The 14,591-nt window shown below is 37.5% G+C and overlaps 1 protein-coding gene across 4 annotated transcripts in view; it reads right to left on the bottom strand.

Moving 5' to 3' along the window:
- The window catches only part of dlgap4a (discs, large (Drosophila) homolog-associated protein 4a), a 191,810-nt gene extending 177,766 nt beyond the window's left edge, over nucleotides 1-14,044 (bottom strand). For 2 of the 4 annotated variants that reach the window (XM_058763974.1, XM_058763976.1), the window contains exon 1: nucleotides 13,652-14,044. The gene's annotated coding sequence lies outside the window, so the exon portion shown is untranslated. The remainder of the gene's footprint in view (nucleotides 1-13,651) is intronic. The other 2 variants (XM_058763977.1, XM_058763978.1) reach the window with 1 other exon arrangement.
- Between the last annotated feature and the right edge of the window lie 547 nt (nucleotides 14,045-14,591).

Raw genomic sequence — 14,591 nt, 5'->3', positions numbered from 1 at the left:
TGTACTTGTACTCTGCACAATGACAATAAAGTTGAATCTAATCTAAAAATCAAATCTAAAACTCCATAATAATAATAATAATAATTCAACTTAATAATCAATTTCGATTTAAATAATTAATTAAATTAAATAATAATTAAAATAAATAAAAAACTGAAAATCTAAAAATAAAAACTAATTTAAATAATCTATGTCAAGTATTACATTTCATTTAGATATAAATATTTTTGCAAAATTACTACAAGCTATTTAATATAATACAAATCATTTATATAATATATAATAAAAATTGTTTTAACTGGTTGAATCATTTGAATGAACTGAAAAACGGTTTAGAACAGTGCAAATGTCAGAAAAAAAACACACTGGGAAAACACTTTTGTCACTGGGAAAAGCTGCTGTGTTTTGAAAAAAGCTGAGCTACTGTCACATAAATGTGCATTTACATTTTTTGCAATGCTGCATTACATTATGACTGTTAAGTGGGGTCATAATGTACAATCTGTCACTCAATAATGACAAAGCACAGACAACATCTTACAGTGCGCAGTGCACCAGGCTTCAGTCCGTCACACTGATTTGTAACACATCTAAAAAAAAAAAAAAAACTCCACCCTAAAATGAAAATTGTGTCATTAATCACTTACCCCCAAGTCGTTCCAAACCCGTAAAAGCTTCGTTCATCTTTGGAACACAATTTTAGATATTTTGGATGAAAACCGGGAGGCTTGTGACTGTCCCATTGACTGCCAAACAATTAACACTGTCAAGGTCCAGAAAAGTATGAAAAGCATCGTCAGGATAGTCCATCTGCCATCAGTGGTTTAATCTGAACTTTATGAAGAGACGAAAATACTTTTTGTGTGCAAAAAAAATAAAAATAACAACTTTTTTTTCAACAATTCGTCTCCTCTCTGTCTCTCCGTGTCACCGTATTAAAAGCGTACGCAGTTTGCGTTCATTGGAATCTCTCCAAAATGGCGTTACGGAGAGACGAATTGTTGAAAAAAAGTCACTTCTTGTCACTTCATAAAATTAAAATTGAACCATTGATGGCAGATCCTGACGATGCTTTTCATACTTTTCTGGACCTTGACAGTGTTAAGTGTTTGGCAGTCAATGGGACAGTCACAAGCCTCCCGGTTTTCATCCAATAAATCTTCAACTGTGTTCCGAAGACGAACGAAGCTTTTACGGGTTTGGAACAACATGGGGGTAAGTGATTCATGACAAAATTTTCATTTTGGGGAGGAGTAACCCATTAAGAATTCTTTTTTTTTATTATTTCTACTGTACATTCACAAAACCCAGATCTGTTCAGATCTCTTCAGTGTGTGGAAACAGAATGAAATCTACAGCCAACACACACATTAATTTACACAAACTTATAACAAGACCTGCTAATTATTTCTTCCCCCGTGATCCTATATGAATTGCTTTTGAAATAGTATCACATGACAATTCCTCCCGTGTTAATATAGCCTTTACATTGTGCTACTGACTAGCATTCTTCTAACCTAGCAGCAGGATCCTTCATTGTGCTCTTTATCTCACAGCACTGTTCCTTCCAGGACAATGAGACACAAAGAACGCTGTTAAATCCCAGATTGCCTTTTTATAGCGTAGTCTGTTGGATTCTTCCGAACGTTTAGCTCTTTGGCGCTGCCAGGCATGAATTTACTCGTGTTAAACTGCATCCACGACACATTCTGACTATGCACCAACAGCGAGCCGCTATCTGATGAATGAATGCATTTAAATGTAAATATTAGGGAAAGAAGCATTTCGCAGAGGGATTTAAGTGCTTGAATTTCATCAGAGCAGTGCATGCTGGCGACGTTTCGTCTGTACTGGAACACGGCTGTTCAAGCAAACCAAAGGCCCAGCTGCTGTTCTGTCTGCTCCACGCTCTGCTTTTTAGAGCTTGTCAGTCTAGGAAGCAGAAATTTTCCAATTAGAATATGTGCTCAGAAATGTAGCGCATTACAGCACCTCTTTATTCAATGCCGATTGGACAGGGAACCTTAACATATCTGCACTATGTATGCCAGTATGCAGAATTTCTGTATGTATAGAATGGCTGTATCCCGTAATGGAATGGTCTCAACTTCACCTTCAATTTCAGTTGTGACTAATGAACTGGAAGTAATTTCAGTCTCAATCTCTTTTTGACTCATTCTGTGAACAGACCAATGAGGTTTATAACATCTGAAGAGAGCCATCCATTTGTATTTCCATTTATTGCAAATACGTTCTGCCGAAGTACACAGCGAAGTACACATGCTCTAAGAATGTTTTGCTAACGTTCTCATTAAAGGTGCACTAAGCAATTTTTGAAAAAACGCTTTTGAGCGCAGTGTTGGACCATGTCCCAAAACAAACTTGCAGCCAATCAGCAGTAAGGGGTGTGTCTTGTAATGATAGAGTGGTCAATTTGAGTGTACAGGACGGATATTAGCAGATCGACTATAGATAGAAAGAACTGGAAGATAAAAAGGAGGAAAATATTGGCGGAACAAAAAATTTAAAAGAAGGGTTACGATCAGGCAAGAGGTAAGACCCGCGTAAATATTGGAGCAGCTTTCCAGCGGTGGAGACAAGGAGCGGGGAGGGCTCGAATCAGACGCTGAGGTTGCGTTGTTTCTTTTTGATAGGTGAGTAACGTTGATTTTGCATTGTTTCACACAACTTATCTGTGTTGGCCTTTGTTTAAATATGCTTGTGTGTCATCTTCGCTTGTTTCCGTGATCGTCGTTATGCCAGGGTTGCGTACGTATGTGTGGGGCGGAGATATCAAAATAAGGGTGAGGTCCTGTTGGGCTATGGGCGTGTTTGTTTTGGTGCTTTCAAATATCAACATCGTTTGGCAAAAATTGCTTAGTGCACCTTTACGTTATGAAAGCGTTATTTCTGAATGTACTCTAAACAGTTTCCTATAAACATTACAGGAACGTGTTTTCTTGGTTATGCAAATGTTAAGGTAACATTCCATTTTGGAGTTTTGCAGGCATTATTGGAAATTTATGCTTGAATGTTCTCTGAAAAAATGGTAGACAAACATCCAACTACAACGTTTCAGAAAAACTTGAAACAACCATTCTTTTAAGGTTACTGGAAGAACGTTTGATCATAACTTTGAGTGAACCATGCCAAAATGTTCTGAAAATGTTCCCTGCATATGCCATCTTTGATTATGTGCATGCATTTTCTGAGCTGTAAATGTTCAGTTTAAATAAGAAAATTGTGAAAATAAAAGTGCAAAACAATTTGATTAAATATTTTCAATTAACATGTCGCTTGCAAAGATATATACTTATAATACACAGCCACTTGGAGAAAGATGCTTTTCGTCCAATAATGGTGTAATTCCATTAAGAATTCCTGTAAGACTTTAACAGAATAAATAAATAAATTTTTTCATGCCAAAAAGTGCATTTTAGTAGGCCAAATAAGAGACCATTCACACTGAGATGCGTTTAGCTGTATACTCAAAAATTTTGTATCAAATCGTGTTTCGTCCAGACGGATCTGGCGTTTTGGGAGCCTGAAACCGCTATTTTTTGAAGCCGGGTCTCAGAGTGGATGAATCTGGAAATGGCACCCTTGCATTTTGTGTGTACAGCCAATCCATCAATGTCATCACCCCACGTCTCAACCCTAGTCAGACACCGCTACGTCATGTAACAGCAACAACAACAACGGCAGACTACATGCCATTCGTGCTGAAGAAGCTACTGAGCCTATTAGCTAATGTTTCTTGTTGTTGTGTTGGGTTTGTATACCGCGCGCAAGGTTTATGCACATGCTCCAAGTTATCTTCTCCATTTTTAGTGTAGCTCAGTGGCAGAATTACAGCGCCACATACTGGTCTGGCATGTATACTACATCATTTGAGTCGGTTTCAGTGGTTTCGTGTGTACGCAGACATTTCAGACAACACAGTGTTTACAGAATTGTTTTTTTTTTTTTTTTTTTGGAACGAGGGAAAAAAGATTAGACAGAGAAAGCTCTGGCTTCATGTGGATGATCCCTAAGACATTTTCCTATTATTCCATTTACAAAAACCCAATAGGCTTTTGGATTATTGCAGAAAATAAGCTCTGTGACCAACAAAAGTTAATGATTCTTACACGTTTTGTTAATTAATGATATTCAAAAATGAATGCAACTGAAGACTAAATACAATTTCCAGAAGTAATATGCTAAATATATAGGCTATGATCAAACTTCATCTTCAGTCTGTAAAAGCGACTAATGAGTAGACGAGTTTACCTGTTCGACGTGATGACATTTAATGTCTGAGCTCTGTAGTGCCATTTAGACTCTTGTTAGCAACCAACTTTTTTCGAGACAACTAAAAGCGTTGAAATAAATCACAAGGGAGTATTACTGATGTATTTTATGTCGTTGAATAAAATATCTTGAGCTTGTGTTCACCACAGACCCTATTTCAAGCATTTAACCAACAACTTCAGGACAACGGAGCTAGAAGTGCTAAAACGCTAACTTGTCATCCCTGCAGCACTCTATACAGTCCAAACTTAAGTTTTAATAAGTAAGATAATATTTCAGACCTGAACACTGGCATTTATACCCAGCTGAACTTTGAAAGTTTGCATGTTTTAGTGCAGCTATTGTAGCAAGGCCAAACAAATGAGCTTTAACTTTAGCCCTGCTGGTGCACTCGTCTTCATAATGTGATAAGGGCCCTTCCAGGGGGCCGACATTCAAAGAAGCATTCGTCATCTTTATCGCCGAAGGCGCAATTACACAATTAGGAACACCCCAACAGACTGCTGCCGTTTTCAACTGTGCAGTAGTAAATAGAACAAACATCTGGTATTACAACACTCCGCATCGCTTCTGCTCGGAAACTAATTAATTACCCGGGGAAACGGCGTCATTAGTAGCTGTGGGGGGACTAAACGTCCCCTGAGGTGGGTGCGTCTTTTTTTAACATGCAAATGTGTCGGTGAATGTGCTCTGCTGCCGTCTGATTGGACAAGTTCACAGGCGCGGGTCATTTACAGGAAGCTATCGTGCGGTCCTTCTGTCTGGAAACGAACACAGGGATGCGAATGCTGTCAAACATGACAAACACAGGAGAAATGCAAATCTCATATTGTAAATGCGCCACCGGCTCCCTTCATTCCTCTGATGGATTCAATTAAACTTCAACAATCTGCTCTCCATTTGTCTCTCCTCATGCTCTCTCCTTATCTCTCTCTCTGTCGCTCTTTCTCATTCTGCTGTGAGACACTAAAATAATGTGGAAGTTGAATTAGAACGGGAACGGTGACGTGGGACCACGGCTCCGTGAATGGAAACGGCGGCTAATCTCCGCCAGCTTTAACACAAGCTGCTCCAAGAGGAACATCAGGTGGATTGTCACGTGAAAATGATAGTAAATTAAGTGCCGTGTCCATCAGATGGTTTAACGTGCTCGTGCCGCGCAAAATGCTCTAAATACCTGACGAGCTACAAAAGTGATGGCTAATTTTAGAAGAGGACAGTCCGGGCTCAAGAGAACCAACGTGAGAGATCAGAGCTGACAGAAAATGTCCTAAAGCACAAGAGCTTTACAAAGGGCAGTGGTCATGGAGACAAATGGTCCAGAAATATGACGAGGACTTGAATGAACTGACCTGAGATCAAAGCCGTGGAGGTCTACAATACCTGGAGAAAGCTAAACGTTAGCATTTCCATTCATATCAGTGACTTGGCTGGTGCAGGATCCTCTTGGAGTACGTGATTTTAAATATGCCATCCCATTTTCCCATTTTTCCAGAAAACAAGTCGAAGCTGAGAACAAAAATGCATTGTCGAGAAAAAGATAAGTCGCATCGGAGTCGCTTTTTATTATTAGTGCATTGAGAAATTGCGTAAAATAGCAGTAAATAAAGCAAAACGTTTACAAACATAACATTATAAGCATGTAGGCCTATTTTAATTCCCCTCACTCCACAACAAATCATGTAATGGTATTCCAAACAGAAAAGGAATTAAAACAAACATAAATGACACTGGCATTCATTATATAAACAACATTTAACATAAACACCAAGCCTAAACTTGGGCTCTAGGCACGAATCCAAATGTGTTTTGAAGGTAATTGCCTTATTGTAAGTGACTTTATGATTATAAATTCCACCATGTTTAAATGATAAAAAGCTTGCCTTATATTCTGGAAATATGGTATACAACAATATCAGCCATGGACTAATCAGGGTCTACTTATATATACCGTGATGACAAATAAACACAACTTTGAAGTCTAAATACCATCGGTAGAAGTAAAAAACTAAATGCAGACTTTAAACGACCTACAGCACAGTCACATGACTTCAACGTCACTATATCACTAAGATTCAGACAATTCTTTCAGTCTTTATTTAAAAACATTTTCCCTGAAAGTTTGAGTTATAATATAGTAGTCAACATTTGAAGTGGATCAAAAAAGTTTGTCAAAGTTGTCCTAAGACAAGAACGCATTTTGGTTTTAGGTTTTAGGACAACTTTGATGAAAGGTTTTGATCCACTTCAAATGTTGACTAGTGTAGTTTGCAAGAGCGTGATTACAAACACAATGAGGCTGTGAAAGCAACTAGTTAGTAGTAGATAAGTTTACCTGTTCCGTGTCCTCTGTAGTCCTATTTAGACACTTGTTAGCAACTGCCGTTTTCAAGACGAGTAAAAGCGTTTTAAAAAATCACAACTGATGTATTACTGGTTTATGTCATAGAATAAAACAGACCTTATATCAGGCATTTAGCATAACCAAAAACCCACTCAAAAACCTATTGACTTCAGGATGATGAAACTGGAAGTGCTAAAACACTAACTCATTTCTGGGTTTTGGACTATAAAAGTACATTATCCCTGCAGCACTCTCTCTACAAGTTGCTTATATTCTGGAAAATGCAGTATAATACAATAATATCTGCAATGGACCAATCAGAATGCAGTATATCTAGTGAACATGACACAATCTGTTAATAAACACTTATGCACGACTCTACAAAGACCTGGTTCTTCCTTTTAGATCTTATTTCTCTTCATCTTGAACCGCTTTACTGTAAAAGTATTTGTTAGATGGAAAATATAACTGTCATTTACTCTACAAAAGCCCCCTGTTGTAAAAGTGGCCTCTCTAAAAATACATCCACACTCAAGGACAACAAATACACATTACGGAGGTAAAGAGCTGCTTTCAGTCACCTTTATGAGCTTTTTATGGGCTCAAGATTCAGAAATAGCCATGTGTCGGCTGTACAAGAATAAAAAAAAAAAACATATTTTTAGCATTAAGTCTTTTTGTACTCAGCAATCTGGCTGAAATTATATTTGTGCACTAAATAAAGTTTATTTCTAAAGACATAAACTTACACAAATGTGGATATATTCAGTCAAATATATAATTTAGCTATTGTAGATAAATTATTCAGTCTTTAATAAAGTAGCGTGCTTAGCACCCAAGGGTTTCTGTTATTATTAAAATAACTTTGCATATATTGAGTTAAGTGTGAATAGCCTGTGGAGAAATGTCTTAAAACAAGCATGAATGTGAAAGTAACCGCTCGAAGGCTCCTCGGTTATTAATGCACTACTATGCCAATGGTTATTTTAGCATTTTCACTTCTAATAGTTTTTATTTGTGTCTCTACAAAAGGTTACAAACAGACATTTTGCCCGAGTCTTCTTGCCACCTTTGGTAAATCTTCCAATTAGCCGCATCAGTTCCTGGTCTTGGCATTATGTCACTTTGAGAATTGAGATGACGCTCCAAATAGACTAGCTGTATAAATGGAGCACGTTTATTGAACTGCATCTAGTCTAGCATAACCTGACTTTGGACCATCAGCAAAGGCCAACAGCTGCCCACAAAAATCCCACAGAAAACAATCAGCCATTCTTTGTTTCAGATTAGAGCTTGCGAATTCAGCGCACTTTGTGTTTTTAAATAAATATTATTTTAAATAGTTATTTTAAATATTTTAAATAAATATTACTATAATATAAATATTATAAATTATATAAAATATATTACATAATTATATACATTATATGAAATAAATATTATATATGTAATTTGATGAACATACGTGTTTATTGTACAGAAAATGGAAAGCTCTAATTGGATTAAATTCAAATTTATTAATTTTAGTATATATATATATTTTTAAATAGATCATATTTATTGAAATATCATTTTAATATATATATATATATATATATATATATATATATATATATACACACACTGAACACCAACAATCCCCCCACCAGAGCACCGGCCAACACAAAAGACCCTCTGTTACTCCACCATTTCACGCTCAATTTCTCTGATGTAAATAATCAATCACTCCTGACACTTATGACATCATTCATTTCACCTGATAATCATAGCAGGTAAGGTCTACAACATCCTCAGCGAAGCCCATTTACAGCTGTGTTCCTCTCAGGGCCTTTGAGAGCAGTAAACAAAGAACTTGTGTCACATGTGACTATTGTCACGATAATAAACTATTCGATATGATGTTGCTCATAATGTCATAATGCTGGGTCTGTCTGATTGGACAGCAGATTAATGCTTCTTTCCTCAACGCAAGATGCACGTCAACAGAGCTATAACTGTGAGAGCAAAGGAGCTTTACTGGATGTTATTTGCATGCTAAACGACAACAATAAAGCTTCATTAAAAACACATCACCTTATGTAGATGCTTTATTAAGGACAAAAAGCCACTCAAAAAGAAAAAGCTAATAAAACTGAGGCTTATTGCTTCAGTTCTCTGCACTGCTGTATTATCTGCACAAGACAAACTCGGAGCGTATCTCGGATGCCTTGCATGTGTCAAAACAACCTCACCTCCAGAGAAACAGATGACGTTATGCATCCAGTGCACACACACTCAGAGCTTCAAACTGCTTTACATGCTTGCATTGATTTTTTTCTCCCTATTGCATCAATTTCAAAGCCAGTTTTCTTCTTTTCTTTATATAATCAGAATGACAAAAAGGCCTGAAAATAGTGAATTCTGACACCTCCAGCTATGCAAGTTTGATTTTACACATCGGGATTTTAAACATCAGCAAGCAACTCACAGTGCAATTCAAGGATAAAGTGCATCCTTAGTGACCTGCACAGTGAATGGGTGCCGTCAGAATGAGAGTCCAAACAGCTGATAAAAACATCACAATAATCCACAAGTAATCCACACCACTCCAGTCCATCAGTTAACATCTTGTGAAGTGAAAAGATGTGTGTTTGTAAGAAACAAATCCATAATTAAGATGTTTTAAATTCAAACTGTTGCTTCTGGCCAAAATATGAGTCCATAATCGATAATAGTGCTTCCTCCAGTGAAAAAAAGTCCATATCACATCAAAATCCACTGATGTATTTGTTTTGGACTGTTTTCAGTTGTAAACGCTCCTTGATCTGTACAGATTTCTCTCCTGCTTCAGACCCAAAGACTTTTTCACTGGAGGAAGTGTTATTATATAAAGAGGACTCGCATTTTGGCCAAAAGCAATGGTTTGAAGTTAATTTTTGAAGTTAAAAATGTCTTAACGATGGATACAATCATGCAACTTTTGGCTTCACACGATGTTAATTGATGGACTGGAATGGTGTAAATTACTTTTGGATTATGATGATGTTTTTATCAGATGTTTGGACTCTCATTCTGACGGCACCCATTCACTGCAGAGGATCCATTGGTGAGCAAGTGATGTAATGCTAAATTTCTTCAAATCTGTGAAGAAACAGACTCATCTACATCTTGAATGACCTGAGGGCAAGTAAAGTATCAGGAAATTTTCATTTTTGTGTGAACTATTCCTTTAAAACACACACCAAAAACAATACACATTTTCAAATCATTTTTTAAATCATTGATGCAGTTTTGACATTCTAGAACATCTTTCTTGGGTTAGACAAGAATTTCAGGTAACAGTCACTATTAGCTAGATGAATACTAATTAGGTTTTTCTAGAGGTAACCGTAAACCATGTTTTTTATGGCCCAGTAACGCAGCTGCATTCAAACAATGCAATACTGACAGCAATGCCATCTTTTAAAACATTCATTTAACACCGATGTGCTGTTCATTTCAAAGCATTGAACACAAGATCCAAATGAACACTTGCCAAGTGGAAAATACGAGTAAAAACTGGCCTTGGCAAATACATTAAACAGCTACTCGCCAGTTGGCAACATCGTATATGGCTTAAACCGAACTGTAAGATGATAGCCTGACCTTCACTGATTCAACCACTTGAAATGCAAACCATCTACTGAAGAAAACATCAGCAACTGATGCAACCCGCACATCCTCTAACCAAAGTGGATGGTTTATCATCAGAGGTTTATCTAAAAGTTTGGAGGCAGTAGAGTTGTTGTTTTTGAAAGAAATGAATAATTTTATTCAGCAAAGATTCATTAAATTGATCAAATGTGACAGTAAAGACATGTATAATGTTACAAAAGAGTTAATGTAAAGGCTGATCTTCTGAACTTTCATTCATAAAAAGAAGCCTGAAAAAATGTAATCAAGGTTTCAACTGTTTTCAACATTGATAATAATCAGAAATGTTTCTTGAGCAGCAAATCAGCATATTTATGATTTCTGAAGGATCACGTGACACTGAAGACTGGAGTAGCCTAATGATGCTGAAAATTCAGCTTTGATCACAGGAATAAATCACATTTTACGTGTAAAACAGCTATTTTAAATGATAATACTATTTCACATTATAACTGTTTTCACTGTATTGTTTTATCTAACATGCAGCCTTGGTGAGTGAATACTAGCCTACAAGTAACTCCGTTGTCAATTGCACAAAACATATTTTGAATACAAATAATGCAAAATAAAGTCATGCTTGCAAGATATATTCATGGCTAGCAAATTTCTCCATCCACATGCCTTTGGCAGGTGTGTAAAAGGTTAATTTTGGATCGCACTGTTTGAGGCATATCCTGCATCACAGCCAAAGGATAAATCCCTGTTGACATCACACGTATAAAGTGTTTCATTAAAAGCGCCTGTCGTCTAATGGTTGTGTGGCGGAGAGACACCGGTGCTCAGATCCGCGGCCACCTTCATCTAAACTGTGCCGATGACCCACCGCGCTTACGCTAATTGAGACGAACGGCAGTGTTTGTTTTAAATGCTGATTTATTCTCGCAAGCCCTTTGCAGAGCTGAGCGACACCCTCCGTGCGGTCTTTAGATTTGCCACAACACCCAAATGCGCAATCAATCAAACCCCCCACCGATACAACGGGCTTTTAATTAAGGAAGGTCCTGTCCAACCGCGGCCGCTCACCCCATCAGAAACCTGCGGAGAGAACCAATCACAGCCGCGCACCAGGCCAGCTGGAGCCTGCCAGCACGGGACGGAACATCTGGGGGGAGAAAAGCCCTAAATATGTGTTAAATCAGGCAGCTGTGGGACGCCTGGATCAATCGCTGACTGCTTTTTGCTTACAGTTTAGAGAAAGAAAGAGAATCTATCAGCGGTTTGTGTCTCTCGAGCTTAAACCAGCAGTGAAAAGACACCCTGAAGGCAAGCTAAAACACAGGTCTGAAATTCTGTTTTAAACGAGCCAAAAATGCTGTTTGTCTGTGAGATCGAGGGAATATATAATGATGGCTTAAAGAGATAGTTCATACAAAAAATGGAAGTTTTGTCATTATTTACTCACCCTAATGTCAGTACATATGTTGTTGTTTTTCCATGGAAAACAAAAGCGGAATTGTTTAAGAATCCTTAAACAGATTTTTCCAACATAATAGACAGATATAGTTCTTCAGTGAAAATCGCCACCATTTTTGGGACCTAATGTAGTTTAAATCAAGTTTTAATTGTTGTTTAATATGCTGTTTTAATATGCTTAAAAACAAATCATGTGCACAATCAGTGTAGGCGGGGTCTAATTAGAATATTTGTGGCTCCGCCTCCTTTCAGCAACAGCACTCATTGTCTTTCATCTAGTGTACCATTTGTATTTCCACAGCTAAGGTCGTAAGAATTTATGAATGAACTGCTCGTTTTAAAATCTTCCTGTCTACTGACAAAAATGGAAGTTCAAAGACCAAATTTCAAAGATGGCTGCACACTTGTTTCTCTGGCATGAGGTCTAATCTAAACGCATACTGGATTGGAGATTTTTTTTTATTTTATTTTTTTTATAGATGATAAATATAAAATTTGTTGTATTTAAAACATTATTACTAAAGAAATATCACCTATGTATGACTGACAAATATGCATCACATAACAGTTAGTTTATAATAAAATTGCACAGTCTAAATAAATGGAAATTTTAATGCAATTCAAATACATAAATCTTAGATTTAGGCCTCAGTATTTTTGAGTGTGTTTATGAAACTTTTATGCATTTTTGGAGCTCAACAGACGTGGTCACTCCGGATGGGCATTGTGGCATAAAAATCTTTTGTTGTCCGCAGAAAAAAAGTCTGAGTGCAAGTACTGTAAATGATGACAGTGTTTTTGTTTTTGGGTGAGCTACCCCTTTAAGTAGCTAGGCTACCTTGATGAGCAATATCTTGCCATGCACTGAATCTCTGCCTTCTCAAAGGACATGTTTAGTTTCATACCATGACAACCAAATATCAGTATCTCTTACAGTTACAGTATCAACAAAATAAGTTAATTAACATCTTATGAAAGGAACTGTCTGTTTACTGTGATACCATGACAACAGTCTCTCTTACAGTAACTCCAGACAATTAACTTAAAGAGTTAATGATGCGTTTCAGACACTGCAGACAAATACTAAACACCTACAGCCAGACATTCTACAGATAAATATACAAAATAGCCAATTTTCATTCAAGTAAAACATTTATGTCTGAAAGAACCTGGAAACACAAGCCAAGTCATTTTTAAGGGTCAGTTCATGTAACAGCTGCTCATATTCATTTTTTTTACAGTCCACCTATATATGACACATCTATATCTTGAATGTGCACTAATTGAGATACAAATAGGTTCGATTAAATGGCACTAACTAAATATAAGAAAAGCAATAAGCCCAAACGATTGTGTATTACAGAGTTAATATTGTGTGTCAGATAAATATCTTCACATAAACTGACAGTTTACTTTAAAACCATGTCAACAAACATCTCAGCATCTCTTACAGTAACACGCAGGCATTAAAGAGTTAACCGTGATGCATTTCAGACAAACTACAGACAAAAAAAAAAAGACGCTAAGTTTACACATTTACAAAAATATAGTGTTGTACCTACCTGAGATGTGCGCCAATTGTCATGCACACAAAGTCAATTAATGGAATGAAACAACTTTAATACAAGAACAAACAGCCTTGTAAAAAAATGTCACTGAAGATGCCCAAGCAAATCCGGCATAGCCTAAATGTGAATGCAAAAAAATAAATAAACGCATACTAAATGAATACCTGAAGCACCGAGACTGAATGGAGCTCCAGCTTTGGCCCCTGGCACACAGACAACTGCAAAATGCGTCAGACCCGATGCAGCAGAAATTTACATGCATGTTTGACAGCAGCGTGAAGCGCTTTCCCGCGCATACATGCGTGTTTCATTCATTTTGGCGAATGTTTAGCATGTCAGTGTTGGTGTCAGGTTCACTCACCGCACAGATCGAGGCAAAAATCCGCGTCTATCCGCTCCGTCTTCGTTCGTTTCTCACGGAAGGGCCCCCGGAAAGACTCTCCGCCGTTTCCCTCCGGTAACGCGGTACATCCTCTAGAGAAGAATCCGCTGCTGTCTGTCCGCTCCGTCCGCCGCCGCCGCCGACACTGATGATGACAAACGGCGAGCGCACATCACATCACTGAATGAGGAAGACGGGTTTCCAGGATGAGGAGGATGAGGATGCTGCGGGAGAAGGACGCGACTGGATCCCACACCAACCACTGGATGAATGCGAGCGTGAAGCTTTGAGCGGGGAGAAGAGAAGCGCTTCAGTCTCAGTCTATACACCACACGGTAAACACGGGGGTGTAGCGATGACTGGACATCCCAGAGGAAAGAAAAAATAGCAAGGAGATCTCTTGAACATCTCAATCCATTCTCATAGACAGCGACGAGATTGAATAAAGAGCAATTACAGTCTCCTGCTTCTCTGACTGTTCTTCTGAGAAGATGCAGTGATCTCAGCTTTCCTCTAAATATGTCCACAATGTTCAGATTTGCATTGCTTTAAAAATCTACATATTGAAAAGTCAGATTCTTGATAAAAACTCAAATATTTCTCATCTGAATAACAAATGAGATCTCTTTAACATATCAGTCTATGCTCTACAGACAGCAACGTGTTTAAATACAAAGGAATTGTCTGAATGTTCTCTTAAAAAGACCCGTGTCTCCTCTAAATATCTCAAATATATGTATTGATTTGCATTGATTTAAAAAGTCAGATTCCTCATTTGAATTACAAATGAGATATCTTTTACATCTCAGTCCATTCTCAAAGCAACAAGATTAAATAAAAAGGAATTACAGTCTGAATTTTCTCTTAGAAAGACCCATGTCTCCTCTAAATATCTCAAAATATTTCTCATCTAATCCTT

The sequence above is a fragment of the Onychostoma macrolepis genome, chromosome 23 (genome assembly GCF_012432095.1).
Source record: "Onychostoma macrolepis isolate SWU-2019 chromosome 23, ASM1243209v1, whole genome shotgun sequence".
Classification (NCBI taxonomy): domain Eukaryota; kingdom Metazoa; phylum Chordata; class Actinopteri; order Cypriniformes; family Cyprinidae; genus Onychostoma; species Onychostoma macrolepis.
Note: the sequence above shows the minus strand (reverse complement) of the source record. Positions and strands in the feature narration are given on the sequence as shown.